General features: G+C 38.1%; 1 protein-coding gene across 1 annotated transcript in view; it reads left to right on the forward strand.

Annotated features, from left to right (window-relative positions):
* The window catches only part of CNR1 (cannabinoid receptor 1), a 115777-nt gene that overhangs the window by 87259 nt on the left and 9185 nt on the right, over nucleotides 1-19333 (forward strand). The gene's annotated exons all lie outside the window — the stretch shown is intronic.

Here is a 19333-nt window from a genome sequence, read left to right on the forward strand (position 1 = left end):
AATCAAGTGTACAGCTATATAGAAATTTATTACAAAATGAGTTTTGGTAACTCGGTGAAGCTAGGAAGCAGAAAGTGCAGGGTCTGGAGGAGGACCATAGGAGGGCTGGAGTTAGCTGCCAGGGTCTGCTGAATGCTGCCACCTGGGTAAATGGAGACGAGAGGGTGCTGTGGCTAAGAGGAGGGTTCTGCAGCTGCAGAAGAGGTACGAGGGCCACATGACATGGCCTGGCGGTCGGCATTTGACCCACGGGCCTTGTGTGTGACATGTGTGGCCTACACAATTGACGTTAATGCACTTGAGAAGGGATCACACTGCTGTTTTAACACAGCTGTAGGCAACCTTTGAGAGGTGGAGATCTACTTGAGCAACATGGAAGAGTTCAAAGATCACTGGGTTGCAGCGCCTCCCCCTTTTTTTGCAGATTATTTTTAAATTAATAAACTAGCAAGGCCCTAATAAAAAGGATGGCATAACAATATGTATGATAAAACAAATGCCACCACAAAAAAAGATGTATATATTTATCTATTTTCAGCCTGACCTGGTCCGGTCATGTGATCTTCCCTGTGTCAGCCAGTGGTAGCTGCAGGGGAGAAAGTGCTTGACGATGGCTGGTAAGGCCTGGAGTGGTGATGTCATCCATAGGTTGTTGGCGTTTCCTCCTCTCCCCTGCATACGCCACTGGCTCATATATGACACTCTTGAAGTAGTCTGGAAATATGTTAGTCAGCATAGGTATTAGGGGTGGGGCAGTTTTTAAGGCTAGTTAGGTTTAAGATGGAATTCTACTTTAATCTTACTGCATTGATGGTCAATGGTACTGTTATTTCAAACTACCATCCCTTTTGGTATGCATATTAATTAACCCCTTTATGTCACATTAGTGGCCAGTGGCAGTGTTTATTAAACCCTTCATGCTGCAGCAAAAAGCGGTTAATTATCACTGACATTGGTGCCACTAATGCAGTGCAAAAGGGTTATTTACCTGCCACTGGACACTAATGCAACAGTGACCAGTGGCAGAACATTAACTTCTTAATGTTGCACATTAGTAATTTCATTATTAATTAACCCCTTCACCCCCCATCACAAACCCCCCCTCTCTGTCATTGTAACACCACATTACACTGTCAAAATTAAAGATCTGCCAGCCAGTGCCTGCTGCTTTTGTTATTGTTTATGTGCATTCAATGCTCCCATTGAAATTAGTGAGCTGGCAATGCACTAACATGTTAAAACAGGCATGTACCATTTTTGGCCACATGTTACAATACGATGATAAACAAAAGATCTAAAAGGAGCTAAAGGACCAACCTACAGAGGATTATGCAAACAACTATGTAGTGCAGTATAATGGCTTGCTTACTCGCATTCATGCCCCCTTGTGGTGTTGGCGCCATCAGGGGTGGACTGACCATTTGGAAACTCGGGCACTGCCCAAGGGCCCGGGGTCAGTAGGGGGCCTCATGAAATGCCCCTGGTACCTTTTTCATAGGCTTTTTTGAGTTTGGCCAAGGACACAGGGCCCCATGATCCCCTATTGCCCAGGGGCCCCATGAGTTGTCAGTCCGCCCCTGGGTGCCACTCTCTCTTTCTACCCAACCTTCCAACCTCTGAATGACAGCAAGTGAGAGGCTGGGACTAGAAATTGTCTGTCAGGTGGAGATCCTAATAGAGAAGTGTATGTGTGCTTTCTAGACATTGTGCAAGGTGCAGGAACGCACTCACCACCCCTCTGCAGCTCTGCAAGTGTATTGTATGCACAGTGTGTACCTAGCAACAGGCGTGCATCTTCAAATGCTGGACTTTACATGTTGTAGATCACACAGGTGGCAGGTGTGGTCAGGAACTGGTGGCATGTCTGATCGTGATCTACCTGTTAGATGGCCACGATCAACAGGTAGAGCACAATTGACAGGTTTCTGACCCTGGTTTAACATTATGGGGTTGGTGTAAAGTGGTATGCAGCATGATCTGTGATTTTAAAATGATTCCCACATAGTATTCCATTCAAACCACTAATGTTTATTGTGCATCTGTTCCCTTTAGTCCTCCTTTCCTTATCCCATTATACCCCTCCGTGCCACTTTTGCTTGGCTTCTGTGATATGTGGAACACACAGCACAGAAAACAAAACAGGCCATGTTAGGTTACATGAACTGTGTAGCTCGCTTACACTTGATATGCTTGCAATCAAAACATGAAATTCTTCCTCAAGGGATTTTTCTGCTTTCAAAGCTGTAAAATTATTACAGGCCTCATGGGGATACTTGCCCTTTTTTAAGATTCATAAGTCTTGCAATGGTGATTTTTGAGATTAGAACAAGCTTGGAGCTATTAAAACCATTTGATGCAAAAAAATAAAGTGTTTGGGCTATAGAACAGTGTACACAAAACTACAAATAATAATTTATTTAGGTTATGCAGAACCTAATAAAATTAAAGATCTTGAATATTTTCCAATATGCATGTGAAATGCATCTACATTTATGTGTGTGCGTACACATACACTTGTATGCTTAAGAACATATTCAAGTGTGTATATATATATATATATATATATATATATATATACATATACTGTATATATTTGCATATGTAGCACTAACAAAAATGTAGATAGTACAGTCAAAAGAATGCCGGGGCCAACTTCATGGACCTTTTTTTTTTTCCATATAAGTACACCTGCCCCCTACCCTATGCATAACACCTGCAGTTTTTGCTCTCACTGTACTTTTGGGGGAACAGTAGTGAATTTGGCCTCACTTTGAGAAACTGATTATGCTGTCTTCTTGCCATTAAGGCCTGTAGGATGTTCCACCTACATTTTTAAAAGGAAATATCACAGGGGATGCTGTGGAAACCTGCTGCCTATGAATTTAGATTACATGTGTCAGGATAGGAGAGTGTCTATTGTTGTCACATATTTACAGATTATCAAAGCTGGCCCTTTTTAGCCTGAATCTCCATACATATATTTCTGTCCCAAACTAATGGCTAGTATAAGCTATACACCTATTTATTTTTCTGCACTCATCTGATTGGACTAGTACCCCTAGGGATCCTTTGCAGTATATTCTTGCACTCCTAGAAGAGGGGGACCTCTGCTCCCAAAAATGCATAGACATGGCTCTGACAACACATCATTGTTTGGCCACAAAAATCCATGACTTACTGATAAGTAGAGATGGAACACATGAATATTATCATAGTGTGTTAAATTGAGGGGCTAGAAGGAATATACTTACCTAAGAATAGAAAGCAGCACCTTATAATGTTTTTATAATTTTGGCATTAAATATAATTTTTAAAGATATGTAAAATAAAAACACTGTAAAAAGATAGGTGATATATCTATATGTGGTACTTCAAAAGTTCCATAATTTTTTGGGGATGTTGGCAAATTGGTCTTTTTTGTGACACTGTGGGGTCGGGCTGTACAGATACTGTTTTATGGTTCTGGGTACACTTTAAAACAGTAGTAAATCACATACTAGCACATTATGACAGAATTACTTAAATAAATGGATCTCTCCAGCAGCGTGCTGTCACTACTGACAGGGATTCCATCTTCACCCGGTCTTCCTTCTGGGTTCATGGGCTCAAACCAATTGAATGGCCGATCCACATTGATGCTACCCCCATGCATGGCCATGGCAAAGCTCTCTCAATGGGCGGCAGCCAATGCACCAGTGACATCACGGCTGCTACACATTGGGATATCTCATAAACGGTGCACATTTAGAAGATATTCACTGTACCTAGAGGTAGCCTTATTATAGGCTTACCTGTAGATACAAGAGAAAAAGCAGGGTTCACTACTGTGTTAAGTCAGCCTGATGCTAATGTAAAATTGAGAATATACAAATTGGACAATTCTGCTTTTTGTGCTAATTGCAGTTCATTGTAGAATGATGCATAACAATTATATGGTTTGAATGGGTGATTAGTTATGTAGTTATGAAAAGTTATGTAAAAGGAGAGAAATTTTAGCATATCTCCCAACTGTTTGAGATGCCAAGAATGGATAAGTTTAAGTACATTTATTTAGGATAGTAGAAAGAGATAGCTATCCACAGGAAATTCAGTATCTGACTTCAGAGTCTGACTGGCCAAGCCATTAAAGCTTTTTGCATGACTGAAGAAATCAGAGAATGGATTTTAAAATAACACCAACCTCAACTATTCACACAAGACAGGAAGGAGCCGTAAATACAAGCAGTGTATGCCAAAGTCTGACCCCACCATCTGCATATTACAGCTAAATATCAAAATATATTATACAAGGAAAAGTCTCTCTAAACATTAGTTGTCCAGATTTAGTTGTCTTGTGTCCACTGTAGCCTTATTTTCTGTCCATTTTGGTTTCATAATCAGAAAGCTCAGCACTTTCTTGATTCTACTAAATATATGCATTCAAAAGTACTCAATTTTCAGACAGTCACACAATTTATTAATCACAATTGTCTGAATTGTTGAATGGAAAGATTATAGGTAGATCAGAAGCATTTGCATGCATATAGTTAGAAAAAGGACAATTAGCAAATTATAGATCTTATAGATCCATCAAGGTCCACAGAGGATGATTTACCAAAGGCAAAAAAGGATGTTCACTTTGTAGAGAACTTGAGCTTTGCAAGAGAATTTACCCCAGAGTTTAGTGAATGTGTTGAAGTTTCACTTTTCAAAGAATACACAATCGTGGCAGGGGAAAAAAATTACTTAGCTTGCAAATTGAACAGCCTATTTGCCTTTATAAAATCAATCCCACAGTTTCTGAGAACCTACAATCACCTTGTCTGCGACCAATAATACCTATAGACATTGTGATGACCTTGAGAAAGCATGACAGTTCATATGAAATGGCTATGGACTCGTTTATAATCTATAGCCATGGTGTAGCTTTAATCTTTTTCCAATAAAGTATTTAAAGATGCTAGTACTCCACTTATCAAGATCTTCTAAATGATATATTTGTAAACTTTTGTGGTGGTATACACTGGTTTGTGGCAAATGTAAATGATGAGACTTTTGGAAATTACTATCCGTCAGAGAACTCTATGTAGGTAAGAATCTTCTGTCACTTTTGTTTTATTAAATAACTGATTATCTAGAATTAAACAATGATCAGCTGAACCTTTTGACAACATCCTAGTACTTAGTTACAATCCCATGACTTTCAGTTTGACACTTTAATATGACTGGTATACCTTATAAATCAGAAACTGAATGTGCATGTTTGTGTCTGTATAGGACTTTATACACTTTTAAAATCATTAGAAATACCTCATCTGGAATATGCAGTTCAGTTTTAGCTGCCAATTTACAAGGATATCAGGGAACTGCAAAGAATGTAGAGAAGGGCAACCAAACTGATAAGAGGCATGGAGAAGACCAGCTATGAGGAAAGATTGGAGGAACTGAATTTATTCTCTCTTGAGAAGAAAAGATTAGGGGGATATGATCAACATGTATAAATACATAGTTGGTCCATATAATGAACTTGATGTAGAGTTTTTCACTTTAAGGACATTGCTGAGGAAAAGGGGCACTCTTTAACTCTTGAGAAAAAGAGATTTAATCTCCAAAAACAGAAAGGCTTCTTCACAGTAAGAGTGGTGAAAATGTGGAATAGAGTCCCTCAAGAGTTGGTTTTGGCCAGCTCAGTAGATTGTTTTCAAAAAGGCCTGGATCTTTCCTAAATGCATATAATATAAGTGCATACTGATATTTATAGGCAGAATTGATCCAGAGAATATCCGATTACCTCCCGGGGGATTAGGAAAAAGTTTTTTCCCCTGCTGGGGAAAATTGGATGAAGCTTTATTGGGATTTTTTGCCTTCCTCTGGATCAGCTGTGGGTATGGGATTGTGTATATAGGGTTGTACCGATATATTCTTTTCCATTTTATTGATTGATCTAGATAGACGTGTGCCTTTTTTGAACCAGACTAACTATGATCTATACTAAATTGGCAATTGCTGGTTATGAGGTGGGTTTTTATCAGGAGACCTCAGTTGTTATGAAGAAAGGATGATGCAGACAAGACTTCTGTTAACACTATTAGAAATATGTTCACTGATTCTTTTTTTCATTTCTGCCTGGAAATCATATTTAAATATGTGACTTTTGATTTGTGATGGTACAATCGTATTCACAAACTCAGTCTTCACTGTAAGTACTGCAGTCACTATAGTTAAACAAATCTGGAAATGGTTAGTGACATTTAATAACTAGATAAATTGCAAATTCCATATCATAATCCTTAATCAAACAGCTCAGGCTCAGTTACAGGTCCCTGACAGCTCAGTTACAGGTTGTCATTTTATACCTGGCTAAAATAAAAGGTAGGAACATTTGAGTATATATAGTTCCACAATTACATATTCTGGATAAAGTTTTAACTCTAACTAAATGCAATATTGAAAAAAAATCCCTGTCAAAATGTCCTTTTAACTTACCTAAAACTGTGGACATGTGATCCTGCAGTCCTGAGTTTCTTCTCCTTTGCTGTGTACATACAGTGGAGGCTTTCTTTGGGTGTCAACATCATAGCCTGTGTCACATGGGCACTTCCTATTGGCTATCAAGTAGTCTAGGATCCTGAAGAGGAGGGACATCATCCCAAGGAGACTGTCAGGGACTGATCATCAAGGAAGCATCTGCAAGACTAGGTTAGCAGTCATCTGCACCCTGAGACGAAGGACTCTACAAGGGACTTAGGTAAGTATAACTTGCTTCTTCAGATGAAGAAAAAAACCTTGTGGAGTGGGTTAGAAGGAGGTGGGAGATATGGTAGGGGGCTAATATTGACCATAGTGCAGCTTTAAGTACATTCAACCAATATGGTTTAAGGAGATTTAAAGGAGCAACATACTGTAAGGAGCAAGGCAGTAAGGGAAAGTGTAGTAGCCCAAAGGATGTGGAAGGCAAAGGGGGTGGAGGAATGTGATAGAAGACAAAGGTTAGAGTGGGCTAAAAATGCCAAGAGGTGATAGAGGTGGGGGGTGTAGAGGGAAAAGCACAGAGGTGATAATAATGGAGAGGGAAAGGAAGGAGAAGAGGGAAAGGGAAAAAGAAAAAAATTGTATCTAGAACAAGGAATAAGGCCTGGAATAAGATTGGAGAAGGAAATGAATGGCGGAAATCACTGGGTGGGGTCGGTGAACATCAATGGGAGCTTCAGGTGTTTATAAATTGCTGTGCAGGAGTTTCTTGTCTCTTGCAGTTTTCCTACTGAAAACATAAATTCTATCAATTATAACCATTTTTTTCTTCAATTTCCTGTTTATTTTTAGAGTAAAGAACAACATTTTTCATCAACCTTATCTCTTCTACTTTACAAATCCACATGGTTACCATGGGAGGTAGGGGTCCATTTTAAAGGGATACAGGACAGTATGGATTTTTGGTAGGATTTTACCTAAGGAAAGGTGTAACATAAACAATGTAGGGTCACAGTGTAGTCTGTAATTATTTGGGAGAATTCTCTAATCTTGGACCAGAATGGTTGCAGCTTGGGATAGGACAAGAAGACCTGAAGAATAGTACAAACATTGATATTGCCACAACAGTGGTTTAGCAATTATGGCTACTTGATACATGAGGAGGGATTAGAAAATTAACTTCAACCATCAATTATTCAGAGGAGAAACAGATATAATATAGTATAAATAAACAGCATGGTTATGGCAGTCAAGAAGTAGCATAATTCCAAGATTGTTTTATTTATATCATTAATATATACCAACTTAATATGTTACATTTTAAATCATTTTTATTAAAGGCATTCTATGACAGTAAAGGAGAAGAAAATGTAATACTCAAATCATAAAACTGAATCTGTTCAGCTTCACTCTTTAGTAGATTCAGTAAGTAGTTTGGGATCATAGAGTGAATGTGAAAATTTAGGCTGTGATTAGATAACCTATAACAATACCGAAAGCAAAGGTGGACTTTTAAGATACCAGATCATAACATAAATATTTTAAAACCAATTTAAGTTTTTATTAGTTGCATAGTAAAAAATGATAAAAATCATACAACTTATATCATGGTTTTCTAATACAGTGTCTTAATATATGTCATTAACCCTTACTCCTACCTATCTGCATATAATCTATCTGTATCAATTGTAATTATTGGTCATAGAAATGACTCAAAATATCATCACTGTATAATACTATTCAATTGGACATGTGATTGGTTGGAGTTTCTTCTGGACACATTTCTCGAAATAAGATTCCACTTCTTTAGAAGTGTTGAGACTGACTTGCTCTGTGTGTTGATACTGGAGCATTCACACAAAAAAATGGGGGTATTCCTGGGATGAGCATAGGTGTGAATGTGGCATGCAATGTTGTATGCAAAATTCACAGATTTTGAGGGACTCTACTCATTTTTTTTCATTCTTGCTATAGGATGTGCTTCAGCAAAAGTGACATTTAGAAAAAAAAAGGCCCCCCAAAGGTCTGTATGTATTTTTAAAAAATAAAAGTCAGAGGAGAAATGCCATATGTGCAGGCAATTTAGTAATTTGTCCTTTGTAAATCTCAGTGCTTTACAAGGTTACTGCTCCTAGCAACATTTATTTATTTTTTTTATCATTTTTGCACTGGTACAAGTACTCCCATGTCAGTGCTCACCCTAAGCTATTTTTTTGCTTAGTAGCCCAGAAAATGGGCATATTTGAATTGACAGATTTGGTTCCCATTAATTTCAGTTTGGCTCATCCCTTTAAAACTGTCCTTGTGGTTTTCTCTTTATTTACTCCATAACCTTGATTGTATTCCTAACTTGACTTGTATTCCTAAATTCAAATTAATTAAAAAAATATTTTGATATATTAAAATGAAACCATCTAAATATCAGTTTAAGTGCATTACTGAAAATGCAATAGCTGAAACCAATCAGGGAGTTAACGATGCATTCCAGTAAACACAACAAATACTTAAATCTCAATGTTTACTCAATTTACCTTAACTGATCTATAGTTCTGCTTCACATACTTGTTGTCCAGCCATTCAGCCACGAGTGTTGGCTCTCATCTCATCCCAGCCACAGACAACTAATGGCAAATAAAAAAGGAAGCCAAACTCTGGATCAATGATAATATGTTTGTATTCAGCAAAGCCCTGGTACATAGGCAATCATCCTGAACTTTTCTGACACACTTTGCTTGGTAAATGCTTAATTTTGTTCTTACTGAGTGAAGTGCTTCATAGAATTAACTTGAGGAAAGTTTGTGTACCACGGTTTTGTTTAATACGGAATAATTTGTTTAATAGAGATAATTTATCTGTAGTGTAGCTTCATGTCTTGTTATTGCCTTAATCTGAGTTTTCTGTAATCTACTGAAGGTAGATGGCGAGAAAATCTCTAACAGTGTACTTGAACACAAGGGAACAGCGCATCTAAGTGTAGCAGGTAAAGGCACTTTAATGGTTAAAAATTAAACAACTCACAAAGATAGCAAAATACGCAGTTGTAATCATGTCACAGAGAGCGCAGGAATTCACCAGCGTCGCTACCGGTTTACTACCAAAGTCACAGAGGCACCCAGTGGGATTACCTGGGACTACACAGTGGGATTTACATGATCGCAAGTGCTTATTCTTCCATCATTTTGAGTTGTTTACTTTTTAACCATTAAAGTGCCTTTAACCTTCTACACTTAGATGTGCTGTTTCCTTCTGTTCTTGTGCCTACAGAGTCCCTTATAGCTTTGGAAACAGCTACTCTATGGTGTTGGCATAATTTGAATTTTTAATCCAGAGACTATATATATGCCTACACAGATGTCCAAAATGTTTTTATGGACAGCTTCATGTGATATGTAGGATATAATCTGCGTGACAAATACTCCAGCTTTGCTTACTAACAGTGTACTTCCTGACTTCTGTACTGTGTATATTTTCTTCTGTATGCTTTCTTTATCACCAATCGCATTCAGGCTTCCAATGGTGCTTTGAATCAGGTTGGTGACTGTGAGAACATTTATAGTGCTGATTTTGTTTACTATTATTATTATGTCAGGTTTATAGGATGTAAGAGACAGCAAAATGCCTGCGGTAGTGTTTGGAAGTTTCCCTCCTACATTACAATTGTAAAAATAGTTTACACAAGCTTGTATCATGTCCAAGGATAGGTTCATCTTTAGTACATTATTCAGGATGTTAGTCAGGGTGTAACATGTTACTAAATCCTTCCCCTTCCAATCCCAATTTGTGACAGCGGGCGGGGAATATTCTCCCCACACATGCTGTCACAATTTAAAAACAGCGCAGCTGTGCAGGGCTCTGGCCACATGGCCACATCAATCATTTACAGCAAGCTGTGAATTAATAAACTACAAGTACCAATCTTCCACTGCGGCAGAAGGCTTGCAGTTCTAAATGAACTGTGAGGGTGCTGGTGAGTGCTCTTGTTCTTCATTGACTCTTTCTGGATTTCAGTAATTGTAGGCCTGTATGGGAGGTATGGGCAGACAGCTGTACTGAGAGTATGCAGGAACCTGATATTGCACCTATGATCTGCTGCAGCTCTGCAGACGTCTAAGAAAAAAAATAAAGGTTATCTTATCCTCTAACTCAGATGCTATTAAAGGAAAACTATCAATAAATTATAATCTCAAATAAGCAGCAGGACCCTAATTAAAGTAACATGATTCTGTCAAAACTGTCAGAATGTAAATTAATGCACAAATTAGGACGTGTGACTCTATCAGCACAAGTTAGAGTTGGCTGCAAATCTGCCTGTTTTGCTATACCTGGATACTTATGGATATGTGGAGAGGTATCTTTCAGATGGGTACCACTTTCAGACAACTTTGGCATTTCAATGATATTAGCTGGCCTGCCCATAAATCATAGCATCCTGTTTACCTTGTGCAGCAGCCAGTCAGCAAGGGTGAATTGTATGCATACATTCCATTACTAGTTTCCACAAATATAACCATCATTCTGTACAAAATCATCTCCTCTCCTCTTCTAGTCATTGTCCTGCCATACACCCTGACATTCAATACTTCTTATGAACTTCTCACCTCGCTGTACGGGACCTCTGTGTGAGGTCCCAATCACGTGATCACTGATTGGCCAATCAGTGATCACATGAATAGTAGTAAGCAAGGTGTCACTTCCTGACAACATTGATCACTATGTGTGAAATCTGTGAATGATCACAGAGGTCACATGGTACAAGGTTATTCACAACAGCCTTGTACCATGTGACAAGCTGTGACCAATCACAGCTCTCACAGTATTTCTCAATGGCTGCAAAAATGCAGCCAGAGAGAAGGAGAAACTATTGTTTTTACAGCCTTTATGGGTATAAAAGCAATCAGTGTAAAAAAAAAATAAAATCTTCATCACCCCCCACAAGTAGTACAGTGTCACTAGCTGACCATACATTAGGTGGGAACTTACAATAGACTAAGGACCAGGCTAAGGTCTGCTATCATGTGATAGTGCTGCTGAGGCCTGATGATTAGCCACTAAGGCTTCAAGTGCTTTACTGTGTGATGCAGGGAGAGAGTCATGGGCTCCTCCACACCTAGAAGGTTTAGCAGTTGAACAAGATGATGGGGAAGAACACAGATGGTAAATACAGTAGCCATACCACACTTGCTACCCCTGCAAACTTTTTACTTGGTCCTGAATGAAAAAAACACTTGATTGCTTATGAGTTTGTGGTGCATTTGTTAAAGGACATGTGACTTAAAAAACATAAAAAAAAATGCAACACGGTTGCTTTTTTGATGAGTTTTGCGGCATTTTCCATTCATCTCAAAGGGGAAGTGCGTTTTTGGTGCATTTTTTTTTTACTGCACCAAACCTGCACTAAAAATGCAGCAAGAAGGATTTTTAAAAATCCAGCGGACCCGCAAAGGATCAGTGTGAAGAGTTCCATAGGATTACATGATCACAAGATTTTCTTCTGCTTTTCTTAAAGCAAAAGCAGAAGAAAATCAGATCAGTGTGAAAGCACTGTAACTTAACTGTAAAATACAGCCAGAAAGACAGTCAGTACAGAAATTCACACTTTAAATTATCATGTATTATAAGTGACAATTTTGAAGTTGAAAATTCCATTGTTTATTATTATTTTGTGACAGCAAGCATTTATACAATATGTCAATTTCATTTCAACTTCACTAAGAAATTATGTATATATATATATATATATATATATATATATATATATATTAATATATATCTTACCTGGGCTAAAGAAAAACAGACCTGGTCTTCATGCTTCCTTCCGCAGACGAGCTTTATGGGGATGCTGACTTCATTTTCCAGCAGGACTTGGCACCTGCCCACACTGCCAAAAGCACCAAAACCTGGTTCAATGACCGTGGGACTATTGTGCTTGATTGGCCAGTAAACTGAACCCCATAGAGAATCTATGGGACATTGCCAAAAGAAAGATGAGAGACATGAGACCGAACAATGCAGAAGAGCTGAAGGCCACTATTGAAGCATCCTGGTCTTCCATAACACCTCAGCAGTGCCACAGGCTGATAGCTTCCATGCCATGCATTGAGGCAGTAATTGCTGCAAAAGGGGCCCAAACCAAGTACTGAGTACATATGCATGCTTATTCTTTTCAGAGGTCCGATATTGTTCTATGTACAATCCTTGTTTTATTGATTGCGTGTAATATTTAAATTTTCTGAGATTGTGGATTTGGGGTTTTCATGAGCTGTAAGCCATAATCATCACAATTATGACAAATCACGGCTTGAACTATCTTGTTTTGCATGTAATGAGTCTATCTCATATATTAGTTTCACCTTTTAAGTTGCATTACTGAAATAAATGAACTTTTGCACGATATTCAAATTTTTCGAGTTCCACCTGTAACACCAACATGTCAGAAAAAAATTCAAAAACAGAATCACTGAGCAGAGATCACCCCCCCCCCCTTAAAAATGTATTGTAAATTCAATCAGGTGTAGTTAATCACCTTCTCAATGGCGCACAAAGTCATTTGATCTGCTGTAGTCATTTTGGTTAGTTCAGCATAGAAAGTAGCTTTTCTGGAACATTTCAGTCCCTGATAGTGCAACTGAAGCAAACAATCAACTATGGGTGGCAAGGCACTGTCAAAAGGTCTAATTGTGGACAGGCACAAGTCAGGAGATGGATACAAATAAATTTCAAAGGCTCTAGAAGCATAGTGAAGTCTATTATTAAGACGTGGAATGTATGTGGTACAACGCAGACCCTCCCTGGATCAGGACGTCACTCCAATCTGGATGAAAAGGCCAGGAAGAAACTGGTCAGAGGAGCTACTAAGAAGCCTACAGCAACATTGAAGCAGTTGCAGGAATTTATGACAAACAATGGTCATTGTGTGACAACAGAATCACAAATTATCCACAAATGTGGCTTGTATGGGAGGGTTGCAAGAAAAAAGACACTCCTCAAGAAAGGCCACATGTAGCCACGACTGAGCTTTGTCAAAACGCACCTTGAATATTCTGAGACCACATGGAAAATGGTGTTATGGACGGATGAGACTAAAATTTAATTATTTGGCTTCAACACTAAACAATATGTCTGGCAGAAATCCAGTACAGCTCACCATCCAAATAACACCAGTCCCACAGTAAAGCATGGAGGTGGTGATATCCTGTTATGGGGTGTTTCTCTGCAGCAGGGACTGTAGCACTTATAAGAATAGAAGGAGAAATGAATGGGACAAAATACTGTTAAATTTGTGAGGAAAATCTGCTGCCCTCTACCAGAAAGTTTTCAATGGAAGAAAGTTTACCTTCCAACATGACAATGACCCACAGCACACAGCAAAATGACCAAACAGTGGTTGAAGGAGAAAAAGGTGAATGTCCTTCCATGGCCTAGTCAGAGTTCAGACTTAAAACCCATTGAAAACATGTGGAACTACTTGAATACTGCAGTCCACATGCGGGTCACCATCAAATTTACCTGAACTTAGAGTGGGCAAATATTGCAAAGTCTAAATGTGCTAAGTTAGTAGAGACATATCCCAACAGACTAAAGGCTGTAATTAAAGTAAAAGGTGGTTCAACAAAATACTGACACAAGGGGGTGATCCTTTTTCCAACTCAATGATTCTGTTTTTCATTTTTTTTTATTTTTTCTGACAAGTTGGTGTTATATCTTTCATTTAGATGTTATAAGTTTCACTGAGTAAATACAGTTGGATAAAACAAAAACTGTGTCTGTCTTCATTTCAGGCTGCAAAGCACCAAAATGTGATTATTTTAAAGGGGATGATTATTTTCTATACCCACTGTATATCTGGAGAATAAGTGTAAAGCAGTATTAAAAAAGAGCTGAATTTGGAAAAGAGTAAAGTCAGATATGTTCCAGCTAAATTTAAGAATAGTTTTTGGTAGAATTGTATGGCATGTTAAGGATAAAAGTAAGCACTTATGAGAACTTTAACAAATTATAAAAAGGTGGACAATTTTATGCTACCACCTTTGAGGGAACAGTTTGGGGATGGCCCCTTCCTGTTCCAACATGACTGCACACCAGTGCACAAAGCAAGGTCCATAAAGACATGGATGAGTGAGTTTGGGGTGGAGGAACTTGACTGGCCTCCTTACCTCAACCTGATAGAACACCTTTGGGATGAATTAGAGAGGAGACTGAGAGCCAGGCCTTCTCATCTGACATCCGTACCTGATCTCACAAATGCGCCTCTGGAAGAATGGTCAAACTTTCCCATAAACACATTCCTAAACCTTGCGGACAGACTTCCCAGAAGAGTAGAAGCTGTTACAGTTGCAAAGGGTGGGCCAACTAAATATTGAACCCTACGGATTAAGACTGCGATGCCATTAAATTCATGTGTGTATAAAGGCCAATACTTTATACTTTTGGCAACATAGTATATATATATATATATATATATATTTTTTTTTTTTTGTAACTATTATTTATTTGTAGGACAAACAATGCCTTCTTATGGTGATATTGTTGTGGAAAAAAACAAGAACATTTATTTTTTTTGCAGTTTGATCAGTATTAGTTTATTTATTTTTATCATTAACGAAAAGTGTACATTTTATTCTACAATTTATACTGATACAAAAAAAAGCATTACAAAGTTATTTACTAATGCAATAGCAGATTTTTCACTTTTTTAATGTGACTCACAGAATATTAACAAGCAAAACTAATAAAATAAAATAAAAAAGTTTAAATAATATTGAAATGTTTCTAAATAAAGAAATCAGTAGAAAAATAGAAACATAGTAGCTAAGGGAAGAGGGGATTAATTGGGGCTGATAAGGGCTAATAAGGAACAGATAGCAAAAAAAAACAAATATATATAGCATATACAATTGCTACACAAGTCATCTTGTAACTGAATGTTATTAAAAGGTACCTTTCCTTTTCAATCCATATCACTGTGATTATCTGTAAAATACAATGCAATATGCCAACCTACATCTGTGTACCAATTCTGTACACAGATGTAGCACAGAATGCCTCCCAGAAATGTAATTTCCTATTTGTATGATTTTCTCACTGATTTTCGCATGCAAGGTTAGTCTAACCGGGACCCAATCCCAATGTATGGTATGAAAACATCCAGAAAACATGAATTGCACAATGCATAATATCAGGGGCGTAGTTGCATAATATCAGTGGCATAGACAATCAATACTACCACCCACTTGTAATACTAGATGGAAGGTTAATGAACCTGGAGGCCTTTACCAAAAGTGGAAAAAGAATATGAAATACTCAACTTAGAGGTAGTGAAAAAAAGCATGTGAGACCTAAGTTGTAACATATAACACAGTGAACATCCAAAGTTGGTGTTGTGCATGTATGGGTATTTCGAATGCATAATAAACTGGGATCTAAACAACCTGTCCTGGTGATGGTTTAAGCATCTGATTTCCAGGAAGACATAATAGCAGACATAATGGGGTTTATTTACTAAAGCTGGAGAGTCCAAAATCAGACTCCTTTCTGCATAGAAACCAATCAGCTTCCAGGTTTCATTGCCAAAGCTTCATTGAACAAGCTGAGGTTAGAAGCTGATTGGTTTCTATGCAGAAGGGAGTCTGATTTTGGACTCTCCAGCTTTAGTAAATAAACCCCAATGTGACTCCACATGCAAAACCACCTCAGTAGCACAAAATGGTTACTCCACATCAGCCCCAGGAGTGAAGTACAATATAATATCTTGGGCCCAAAAAAATACACACTTGTGCCAAGACTGTAGACCTACCCCAAGAGACAGAACTCTGTTTAAGGTTATGGCAAGGATATGAATATAGCGCTACATAACCACTGAGGTATTTACAGTAAATGAGGTCCCATCAGTCCAATACCAAGTGAATGAAGATCATAGTATATCAGGTAACACAGGCAGTGATCAAGAGCTGAGAAGATTTATCAGTTAGCCTCTTGAGTTCTGTTCTAGTGGGAACAGAAGGCTCTGTGAGATAAGAGGAGATGAAATTTCTGCCAGCGTGTTGTGTTAACAGTCTGGAGATTGTATCATGTACAAGAATGCAAGCCATACACATGTGAGGCAGTCACACACAGGTAACAGCTAATAGAAACAATTAAGATTAATTAATGAGTTCTGTGAGCCTACAGTGGATTTAAAAAATAAATATACTGGTTTCTCCTACTGCTTGGAATTAGTATGCTTACAGAAGTATTCATCATCCTCTCCCTTTAAAGTGCAGAAAGTTTACTTCCACTAGACTTACTCACTGGATTAATCCAGGTAGAATGGAATACTGAGGCCAGGAAATCCCACAAAAGTTTCACCTTTTGAGGGACCACTACAAATGACAGAACAGGAGTTGGAGATCTGGGCACATATCTACCAAGAAAGACTTAAGGATTAGAAGGTGGAAGCCAACACCCCTTGCTACAGGCACTAGTTGGTTGCTACAGGTACTGGTACTCCTCCTCTCTCAGGATGTCCCAAAGTGAACCAGTCAAGAGAGGGAATCTGTCAGGACCCCTGAAACCCCCTAAGAAGCCCAACATTGCCCTGTCAAAATAATCCTAACACCAAGGCACCCAAGTAACAGATTACAGGCTAGGTGAAAACCTAGGAACAAACATAGGTGAAAGGAAGTAGGTACAGCAACCTCCAGCTTACCTGTTTCCTTCTGGTGCTAAGGGTGCCTATATGCACCTGAGCTTCAACTTGCATTGAAGAATCCAAAATGTTAGTTCCTCCAACTGTACCTTCCTGCATTTCCTGACAGCAAATGCTGGAAGGAACCCCCCATTAAAGCACCAGCTGGCCCTTCCCCTTTCTCTTCACTGAGAACAAGGCCTGGAACCAGAGACTCCAGTGCTTGGAAATTACTTCACCCAGCCCATGATTAACACCTAGCTTCATCCAATCAAACAGGAACACAGCTAGGCCACATACTCAATGCAGCTCCTGCATGGGCCCCTGCCACAAAGTCCCCTACACTGCAGACAGTACACTTGGATTAAGAACTCTTGCTGCCCATGCTGGTTTCTGTCAATGGAGTTTTATATGGCCTTCACCAGGCACAAAAGGAGAAGGGTAACCCAGTCACCTCCTTCCAATACTGAGGAGGGGTCCTACAGGGCAATTAAGTAGAGAACCCTACCAGGTGCTCATAGGGGAGATAGGTAGGTAAAAGGGTGGGTGGAACAAAAGGTTAGCCATAATAACAGTAGTTATAATACAATAATAAATGAAACACAAAAAATGAGAAGTTTGGAAGAAGGACTTTCTTTTAAAGTGTCTTTGGTGATGCTTTCCTGGTAACTGTTAGAAAAGGTGTCTATATCTCACATGCTGTCCTAGAAGATTATTTTGGAAAAACTGTTGCGAGTTTGTGCTTGAGCCAGCAGCAGATGCTGCCACTGTTACTCAGCAAGTCCTAGGTGTCACTTTGAAAGTGGGGAATTGCTAGTAAGAGTGCTGCAGTGATCCGCAGCCATTGAAGAAGAGGTAAGGGCATGTCCACTATGACCTATGTATCTCTGCAAAGGTTTTTATTTTCATATCGTATGTAGCATGCCTCCAGTCAGCAACTGTTAAAAACAAGCAACAAGCATGCATAGAAATGGAAGATTAGTAAAAGCAGATAACCCATTTGAATTGTAAAAATTTTGAAAGAAGCTATATAAGATACTTTTTGTTTTTCTGAACAAAATTGAAGAAAGGTTTTCCTTGCAAAACATTATTTGATGATTGGATTTTTGGAATGCTGGTTTGGTCTAAGACAACGTTATGAATATTTCAGTAACAGAGAGTTTTTAGCTTTCAAAGTAATTACTGTGTTCTGCATTGTAGTACTCTAGTTGTTCTAGTATAATGTATGATAAATCCAAGGTTTATTTCTGTCTAAAATTCACAGAGGTTTTCCAAGAAAGGGTTAAAATGTTTTTACTTACTCAGAGAGGGAGACTGATCAATTATTTATAACTCTCAGCTCATTAACTTCCACAGAAAGATTTAATTGTAGTTTAAAATTTTAGTCTTCACTGTGCTGTGATAGACTGGCTGTTAGGTAGGGATAGCACAAAAAGAACCATAGAATGAATAGATATCTAAGGCAGACATTCTCCTAATAGCCAATCTGTCTCAGCTTGACTGATTTCTGATAAGGACTGAAGTCTTAGAAAGTTAAAGAGCTGTTGACTATAGCACACTAAACAGATTCTATTTGTGAGTAATTAAAAAAGTTTAAAGCTTTTTTGGGGTGACCTCAGTTAGTAAAAGCTTATTTTCAACCAAAACAAGCTATACTCAATTAGGAAAATTAGCTTTGGATGGATACCAGTGTGTGTCATCTCACATTACTTGAACGATTTTCTTTTTTTTTCATTTGACTGTCACAATAATAATGTCCCTTTCATAGTAGGGCTTCCCAAATACTAATGAATGCTACATTATTAAAAAATCCATTAGAGAAGCCTTACATCCTTGTTTAGTTTTTCAGTGGCTACAGAGCTAGTCAGAACTAGGAATTCTGGCAGTGATGAAATCTTATGTGATGAGTGTAAGTGCATTTCAGCAAAAAAAAAAAAAAAAAAAAAAAAAAATATATATATATATATATATATATATATATTAGACATACAGTCTGCATTATTGTTGTATTTCTGAAAGTACATGAAAAATCCTTCGTTGCAGAAAACTATCTGGGTGTAAAACTCAATTTTTAAATATGCCAACAGTATTTCAACTTACTCTGTCTATTTTTTCACATGTTTTCTGTGTAGCAATTTCAAATTGCCTAACATTATTGACTGTTAGCTCATCAAAATATTTTAGTTTATTATTGATTTGAGCAATTTAATAGATGAAGAA

The sequence above is a fragment of the Staurois parvus genome, unplaced genomic scaffold, assembly GCF_062004578.1.
Source record: "Staurois parvus isolate SC_StPar_1 unplaced genomic scaffold, SC_StPar_1.0 ptg000561l, whole genome shotgun sequence".
Classification (NCBI taxonomy): domain Eukaryota; kingdom Metazoa; phylum Chordata; class Amphibia; order Anura; family Ranidae; genus Staurois; species Staurois parvus.